Raw genomic sequence first — 10,068 nt, 5'->3', positions numbered from 1 at the left:
GATACGACCGTTGCTTCTTGATTACATTCTGGTATTCGGTTGAATACCCCATAGTATCTTTTTGCATAGGCCCTAAGGCCTTTATCCTTACTGATCCTCAAGGCCATCAATGCGTCCACCCTTAATGGCTGTAGCTTATTTGTCACGAACCGAGCCACAAACATCTCAGCCAGGACTTCCCAAGTCTTCACATTTCCCTTCGGTAGTTTATGGAACCAATCTGATGAAATCTCCCCGAAGGATGATGGGAATACTTTGCAGAGCAACGGCTCGTTCCTACTATACAACGCCATTGAGTTCAAATATAGTCCGACGTGGAAGTTGGGGTCTGACTTGCCGTCGTATATTTGAAACCTCGGCATACTGAATCTCTTTGGTGCCTCGAACCTGTCCAATTCCACCAAGAATGGTGTCCTCGGCTTATCTGGGGATGTTACCTCGGCTTCGGCATTCTGCTGTTTCCTCTTAAGGTAATCTCTTAAGTCTTCTTTGCTCCGCCTAGCAGCTCGGCTATCTTTCGACTTTAGTCTCTTCGGTATACTACTCTCGGCCTCGTGGTGAGCCCTTTTCGACCCTTCTCCATGAGTTGTGTCGAAGCACAGTGCCTGTCCCTGAACATTCCGATGTCCTCTAGGGTCTGCCTCCTTTGCGTGTTGCGTCTTTCGTGATTCTTCTCTTCTTGGCTCCTTTCGTCTTACCTCCCTGGAAGGTCGGCGAGAGTGTCTTTCGCTCCCTTTGTGCTGGGGGGCTTCTGGAATTGCTTTTTGCCCTTGCTTCTGGGCATTGGCTGCTGGCATCGGTGTGTCCTGCAGCGGGTATGGTGGCTGCATGACGTTATTTTGCATCATAAAGTTGACTATTGATTGCAGGTCTGCCAACTTGTTTGCCATCTCCTTTACCTCTTTGTCCCACCGCAGGCATCTATCCTTCCATACCTGGAGGTCATCTTCATTGTAGTAGCCACTTTGATTTGGTCTGTTAGTTTGGCTGACGTCATTTACCCCGGTATTCTGGTCACGAGTTTCTGCATTGTATTCATCTCTTGTGACATCAAGGTCAATGGGTCTCCCACTCCCAGCAGGAGTGTTGCCCCCAATGTTTTCCTTCTGTCCGTTACTGGCCATTTATTCTCCTATCTTTCCCCAGACGGCGCCAAATTGTGTGAGTGATTTTCTGACCACACTGCCCACCTAGTAATCAGCTGGAAAAGCACTGGCAGAATAAATGGCCTCTAGCTAACCTGCAACAGAAAGAGAAGTCTCCGGCGGTGGTTCAACCACCCGGGGGCACTCCGATGATCAAGTCAGTATATCTCTCAAAGATAATCAAGTGCTAAACTCACAAGCTTGAGTATCAAAAGCATACCTTAGACCCATGGGGTGCCTCTCTTTTATAGCCAACTCAATCCTAATCTCACTAGAAGCCTGACTTCTATGGACTCCCATTCAGTGCTTACTTTGGATTTCACAAGAGATAAAGATAAACTCCCTAAGAACTTTATCCTTATCTTGGCTAAGTTTCCTCTTTACTCTAGGACTCTTGTCCCTTATCTTTTATCCATTTATCTCGAATTTCGATATCTTCAGAGATAACCTCGGCCTTGTCGAGATAACCTCGGCGTCACAACCAGGACACGTGGCACCTTGGCTGACACGTCGGCGTTACCGTGCCACGTGTTGGTATTTCAGAAAATATATCCCCACAAAACCCATGCTCAAGCCAATGTTCAAAGGATGTTAATGCTTGAGGTAAATGAAACCCATGCTCAAACACTGAATTTCATTTGGGGATAAAGATGTTAATGTTTCGCCAAGAGTGTAATCCATGCTCTATTGCACTACACCATTTTTGTATATATATGGGAATAAGGGTGTTTTGGTCATTTGCCATATGTTTCTGGGTGGGAAAAACTGTTCCACTCACCATTCATGGTCGTACAACACACGTTCTGTTTAAACAAACAGTTCCGTCGAAAATTGCACTTTGGTATGAAGTATAGGGGGTTTAAGTGTCACAAATGAAACTATAGGGGGGCTCCGTTTTTTTTAGACAAACCACAAGGGGTTAAATTATAATTTACCCTTACCGTTATATAACCATGTATTTAAAATCATAAATACATCAAAGATGGTTAGAAGAATGAATTCAATTGAATATAAATTGTCTCAAATTTAAAACAATCATTTTATTAATAATCAATCCAAAAAAATTAAAAAAATACAACAAAATAAGATACTTCGCTAGGGTTTCATCTACAACCTAAGAAAGAAGATTAGTTTCCCATTGAGAAGATGAAGAACACCATAGATGTGAAAAACTATATCCTTGGAGTGTGGGTTGCTTCTCTCTTGCCTATTGTATTGCCTATCGAAATATGAAGAACCTTTTCTCTAAAGGTTAGGTGTAACACTTGTACTCTTTAAGTCAATGGAAATGCATTTAATTCCCTTGTTATTAGAGTTTGGATCCTTTGATTGATCTTAGAACTTTGTTTGGTGTATCATTATGATGTGAGGATAGGACCATTGGATAGCTTGTTGTTGGGGCTTCACTTTAGACTCATGATTTGCCCAAAAAGGAGTTCGGACGAGAGAGTTATATTTGTTTGAAATTTGAGGGCTTGGGCTGATTTGCACAATTCACTCGAGCACACATTTGGTCGCTCGAGCTGTCTTTTGATCTTTACAATTCTGAGTTTCAAGGCCTGAGATACTGGGAGTTTGAAATCTTCGCTTGAGCGCCCATTTAGTCACTTGAGCCATTTGTTCCTCAATAAGCCTGAGATCTTGCAAGCCTTCATTCACCGTTCAAGCAGTTTGTTTGAATTTAGCGTGTTAAAACTCCCTTTTTAGTCAGATTTTTGGGCCCAAGATCCACCTTTTTCCCTTGCATTATAAATAGGAACTTGCACACTATCTTTTCTCACTTTTTCCTTCACACTTTCTTCTTTTCTCTCTCTCTCTCTCTCTCTCTCTTCTATATTCCCCTCTCTTTCTAGAAACCTTCCCCAAAACTTCACAAATCTCTCATTTCACACTACCTCGAGTTATTTCCTCACCTTATTTCTTTCAGATAGATTGTAGAGCTCGTCGAGGGCTTCATTCTAATTAGAGCAGATCATCGTTTCGTCACTTTGGATTTTCGAGCTTTTCTCATTTCTCTCTCTACTTTGAGGTAGGGATTATCTTACTTGTGTATATTTGTTTTACCATGTTTATATGGTATTTTGTTAGATGTGATTATGTGGAAATTTGGGAGTTTTGATATATATATATATGATATTAAAAATTACGGCTTATTCCTTTGGTTTATATTGTAAGGATTTGACTCTCAAAGTGATAAACTATGTTTTGATTTCAAAATTTGATGTTGAAATTGAGAAGGCCCTAACTTTTTATTCAAACCCTAGAACGTGGAGAATTTGGGGTTTTTGGTTATGTATTGAAATTCGATGTAAGAAATGAAAGGATTGTTTGGAAATGGTGAAATCTCATTGAAATCTTGGGTATTGTTAAAATTCTTGAGATTATTGAATATTTGAAATATGTTGGAACCATGAAAATGTTGGTAATTGTTGATAGTATTGAAATTATTGATTTAGTTATACTCTTGTTTTGCCTTAAGTGGAATACTTTAATAGAGATAATTGTTTTGGCAATCGGTGGAGGAATGCATGATTGTTATAGAATGAATTGAAACATTAGGAAATGGAAACCATTTTCAATTCATGCGTTGCACCATCATACACATTTTTCCACTCTTGGAACTTTTGAGAATTGATGTTGAAATCATTAGAATGCCTTTTGAAAACTTGTTAAATTTTTAAAGTAAATAATGTGGTTAAATTAGGGATGTGTAGAAAATGTTTGAAAATTGAATTAAGTTTGCTTGAGGTCCTTAGTGAAAGTCTAGAAACTCGAGCGGAGTCAGGTGTCCAATTGCCCTTCTGGTTAGTAGCCAAAGAATGTGGATTTTTGGTAGTTCTGAATAAATTACTTGCAAACACATTGCCCAAGGATTTCATCATATATTATTTATGGTTTAGTAATTGATGCTTTGAAATGATAGAGTAAAGGTTTTTGGTAGTTTTGAAAAGCCTCGCATTGTGGCATACATGAAAAGGGAAACGTTTTGACATAAAATGACATCACTTGCATTCATGATCATACACATGTTAATGTCATATACTTCTGTAATATTATCTCTACTGAACAATTGTGCTCATCTCTTAGTGGAAACCATTTTCAATTGTCGATAAGATGCCCCTGCCTCATTGAAGGCTCATGATTGATGTTTTGAAGCAAGAAGGTTGTCACGACCTAAAGCTGCCCCTAAAGGTTTAACGTCGTAATTGGCTAGTAATCTTGGAATTACCAAAGGCCTCTGAACAGATTAAACAAAATTAAGGGGCTAGTGGAAACAAATATCAAATTCAATGTCCATAGAGCTGTGCAAACATACATAGGACAGGAAATTTAAAACTTATATACATATACGTGACGTCATAATAACGATAGTCTTACGTCAAACAGAGGAAAAAACCAAAACATAAAACTTGTTTGCAGAAACATGACCACACTTAAACTCGGGAACCTCCTCGAGAGGCACTATGGTTGGTTGACAAAACAGATCTCCAAGTAATCATCACTGTGCTTGGTCCCGTGCCTGATCACCTATATACATAAATAATACAGTGAGCTGGAGCCCAGTGAATAATAACAGAGTAAAGGTTTTAATAAATGATGTCCGTAACAGATTTAAAAATTAGAATTCAGATCAGATACAGATTCTTATTAGAAACAGATTCTTATTCATATTCATATTTCAGAGTTCACAAATAGTCATACGTGGTACATCCATTAGCAGTAACATTACAAATGACCCATAGAGGGACTGGATGACCCATGAAGGGATGTATACAAAGCTAATATATAGTAGATAATGGTTATGCTTAACCAGTTTCACAATGGAACCTTTGGTACTACGTAATAGATAATAGATATCACATGATGTTAAGGATGCCACAAATATATTTCAAAAACCTGAACCATCATTCATCCATATAGAAAATAGCATTTCAGAAAATAGATCATTTCATATCATCAAAAAATAAATTCAAACATAGCTTTACGGAGTTATTACTAACAAATAGCTCTAGTAGCAAAACAGATAGAGCAGACGAATCAGATAGTCTATGGCACGTGACCTACATAAACACATAGGGTGTGTTTGGTAACGTTTACGTTTTCAGTTTATATTTACAAAAATTTTATAAACTGGTTTTTGTTTATTTTTAGAAAAACATAAACTACAAACGCGTTTGGTAAGTGACAAAATGTTTAAAAAATTTTAAAAATATAAAAAAGAGTGAGAAATGCAAGTGGTGGCAAGTGGCAGCGGAAGACGGGGGTGAAAAGTGGTGACGATGGGTGGCGGGTAGTTGGTGGTGGTGGGTAGTTGGTGGCGGGTGGGTGGTGGTGGTGGGTAGGTGAGTGACTGTGGCGGGTGATGGGTGGTAGCAAGTGGGTGGTGGAAGCGGGTGGTGGGTGGTGGTGGCTGGTGGGTAGCTGATGACGGGTGGATGGTGATGGTAGGTAGGTGGGTGTCGGTGGCCAGTGGTGGATAGTAGCGAGTGGGTGGTGGTGGTAGTGGTGGCGGGTGGTGGGTGGCAGTGGCAGGTGGGTGGCGGATGGCAGATAACGGGTGGTTGTGAGTGGTGGCGGGTGGTAGTGGTGGTGGGTGGGTGGGTAACGGTGGCGGGTGATAGGTGGTAGTGAGTGGGTGGTGGTGGTGGTGGTGGTGGTGGTGGTGGTGGGTGGTGTGTGGTGGTGGCAGGTGGGTAGTAGGTGATAGTGGTGGGTGGTGGGTGGTGGGTGGTGGTGGCAGGTGGGTGCGGGTGGGTGGTGGCAGTGGATGGCGGGTGGTGGTGGCGGGTGGGTGGCAGGTGGGTGGTGGTGGTGGTGGTGGTGGGTGGTTGGTGGTGGCAGTTGGTGGATGGTGAGTGGTGGTGGCAAGTAGGTAGCGGGTGGATGGCAGGTAGGTGGTGGGTAGTAGTGGTGGTAGTGGTGGTGGGTGGGTGGTGGTGGTGGCAGAAGACGGTGGTGGAAAATAGTGGCGGGTGATGGCTGGTGTTGGGTGGTAAAAAAAAAAAAAAACTGAAAACTCAAAATGAAAACACATTTTTTGTGTTTTCATTTTTTGGCCAATTTTATAAACTGAGACCACTGATTTATAAATCAAAAATTTTACCAAACAAGTTTTTATTTGAGTTTTTAAAATTTTTGTAAATATAAACAGAAAACTGAAAACGTAAGTGTTACCAAACGGCACCATAACGAATACACATTGAAACACACACTCGAAAAACACATAACCCAATTCTTTTCTATTTTGGTGTGTTTGTAATCTTTGTCCTCATTATTATGTCTGAATTAAGGTTTAGGAATGCCTAAGATACAATGAGGATGCCAAAAATGTAAGTTGAAGCACTTAGTCAAATTTTCAAAAACATGGCAGTTTGCTCGAGTGGTCTGCAAAACTTTGCAAAAGTACTGGTTGTTTGATTTTTACGTTCGACGGTCACTTGAGCCAAGAACTAAGTAAAAACGGGTTTGCTCGAGCGCACACTTTGTCACTTGAGCCACCGTGCAATTGTTTGAAAAACTACTGTGAGCTCACATTTTATGCTCGAGCGACACTTTCGGCGCTCGAGCGAACTGGTTGAATTCTGGAATTTCCAGACTTTTGTTTGAAGCTCAAAACTCATCTTTCAAGTGTGAGACTTGCATGGCTTGTTCCAAAAACATAAAAAACATTGTAAAACATGAAAACATAATTAATTTGAAACCAATTACTCAAAATCTTGAACCATTTCCCAAAATCAAGGTTAAACCATAAAGTTGAAACCATGCAAGAGATAAAATCTTTAATCTCTTTGTAAAACTTAACCAAATGATATGAAAAGTGCAAAAACATGAAGAACTCTTCAAGTTGAGGTGTAAAAGTGCCATGCATGTAAGAATTTCATGGAATTCAAACTCGAAGTTAAGAATTTAAACTCGAAGTTAAGAATTTATGCATGCGTGTACATGATCATGCTTAATTCTTCTATAACAAAGATGATTCTAGCATAATCTTTCGAAATTCATGCACATGGACTCAACGCTTGGTGAATTCATCTCCTATGTGGATTGTTTACAAGACTTGAGTGTGATTTCCATACCTAGAGTTGAGTTCAAGTGTTGTGTTGCTTAATTCTCCAAGTTTTCCTCTAATCTTCTTCAAATCCCCCTTGTTCTCCCTTAAAGTTGAGTTCTTTCTCTCCCTCTCACAAAATCTTAGCCAAATCAAGTTTTTGAGTCTTTTTAAGCTTATGTAGCTCACATATATATATATATATATAAGTAATTAGCTGAAGTTAATTAAGCTTAGTTAGGCCTAATTAATCCTACTTAATTCTAATGAATTCTAGTCAATTGTTCTAATTATTTTGATCCAAATCAAATTTCAATTAAAATTGCCATAAAATTCTAAAAATTCTAAATAACCATTGATATGATCAATTTCATGTTCAGATGCTGATAAGGCCTTCAATTTCCATACCGAAACAAAATTATCGACAGATATTCCTACAGCAGACAGATATAAACACAAATAATGCAATAAACATGCAATTAACTTAGAATTTCCTCTTAATTACTTGTTAGGCATTCTTAATCAAATATTATAAGCTAATCACAGGTCGGGGTTGTTACAAAGGCTCTTTACTTTGTTGTTATTTTTTTGTAAGCTTTGAGCTAAAGTGTGTGGGTCGAAACCTTCTTTTTGTAACAAGGTTTCAATCTTGAAATATGAAAGCCCATGGGACATTTTATTTGCTATTCATATTGTAGCAATAGTTTCTTTACATGCTATAGATTTAATCTAGGAATGTTATGAATGTATAATCGCATGTGAATCTTTTAATATTCTCATACTTCAAATAAATGAAATGAATGAAGAAATTTGTTTTGATTACAATAAATCTTGTTGAATATCAAAGAATAAGGAGTATTATGTTGGCTTCCGCATATGTATATTGAATTGATATTAATCAGATCTATAGAAATTTGGGCATTACACCAGATCTTCATTTTATAGTGTCATATTGATTCGGGTTGGAATGGATTCAAAATTAGCATAAAAATATTTGTTCTTTTATAAATTTTTTTGTGCCTCGTTTGCCCCAGTGCACATTCAGTTACACCCAGGTGCACTTGGACAATATCTTCACTACCATGCACCCGAATTGTAACGTCTCCGAAATATACATTCATTTGACTTCACAATGAACAAAGAATAAGGAAGTTGGATTGAGGAAAGGCTAATGATGAAAATCAAGCTTAAGACCAATGACATCAATAAGACAACGACCTACCCTTCAAAATATATATCCATTTCATATGATGTATGGTACTACAAAAAACTTACCAATGCGGCCTATATGCACATCTTTATCTAGTATGATTATATGGCATGTGTGCGAATTCATTTAATTAACAAAAATAAACGTAATTGCCTTAAGCTTACACAAATCTTCGAAGGCATCCCCTCTATCAAATAAGGTGCTTGATTACTAAAACGTAATTACATCAATGACCGTAGGCCTTATCACAAAAAACAACAAAAAAAAAAAACATTGTAGCTCATGAATTCTACAACATCAACCATGTAGTGGCAGAACACTATTTGAACTTGAAAATTTGTTATCCATAGGAAATCTCTAGACTAAAGAAATATGTGTAAGCATGGAATATGATCATGATGCGAGTGATACGTATTATAAGTTTGGTGAGATTTCAGATAATCAACATAATTCTAAGTACAATATATATATATATATATATATATAAAACTCAATTCGATTCCAAGATTTCCAATTACACAATAACAGGATAACCTTAATGAATCCCTAGGCTAGATCTGCCAGTGGTCCTATAAGTAGGAACCACCAAAACTCCCCCACTTAACCAGTTATTAGCCAAAGGCACGTGGTACCTATTCCCAGGCAGGTTTTCGGTCTTTCATCGAGGACACTCTTGCCACCTTAATTCTCAAAGAATATCATACTACCCAGATTCATTACTTAACACAATAATTAATTCATAATATAAAACCACCTTAATGTAGCAAATATGTAATCCTCCACCAATTGCCAATAATAACTATATACAAAACACTAATTCTCAATCGATTCAATATTGTAATAAAGAGGACAATTCCCATATTCTCAATCCAGTATAATTTAAATGTTCACAATGCCTATCATGTTTCAAGTAACAATATTCAAGATCAATTTCTTAAAGAATCATTTGCTTTCAATTTCTCCAATTTATACAAATTCAAGAAAGTTTACGGTTTTCTCTAGAAATTGGAGATTTTACCATTTATCACATATATTAAGATATTCATAATCCCAAGCATAAATTTGAAGAAGAACGATGAAGAGAAACGCACATATCACTCCAAGGATCCTAACCCTCATGCAATGAGCAATACTTTAACATTTTTATATAAGGAAATTACCACATATTCACATTAAAACCCATATTTAGCAAGAGAAAGAAATTTTTACCTCAAAGAAGAGAAGAATAATACCCTAGACCCAATGTTGACCAAATCATGATTTTCTTGGATAGGTTTGAAGCTCTTGACTTGCCTTAACAATATTGTCCAAAGGATTAGAGTGAAAATTTTAGTCTAGATAGATGAAATCAAGGGTTGAACACGTATTTTAGACATAGAATGTAGAGAGAATGAGAGATTTCAAGAATGAAGAGAGAAAATGTGATGTAAAATTATTTAGAGTCCCTATATATTGTGTAGGCACAAAAAGTTGAGCAAAAACACGCTTTTCATGCACTAAAGTCAAACAGATTGCTTGAGTGGCCAAAAGTGAACTTGAGCAGTGAATTTGTGCTTGTAGTAACTCAGTTTTTGAAATAGACTGCTCAAACAATCCAATGTGTGCTCAAGCGGTGATTGGGTTATTGCAGGATCTCTATTTTGAAAAAGAGAGTTGTCTGCGTC

This window comes from Camellia sinensis, chromosome 14 (genome assembly GCF_055761805.1).
Source record: "Camellia sinensis isolate YWXY chromosome 14, ASM5576180v1, whole genome shotgun sequence".
NCBI classification, from domain to species: domain Eukaryota; kingdom Viridiplantae; phylum Streptophyta; class Magnoliopsida; order Ericales; family Theaceae; genus Camellia; species Camellia sinensis.
The sequence above is the reverse complement of the archived record's forward strand: the minus strand, read 5'-3'. Positions refer to the sequence as shown.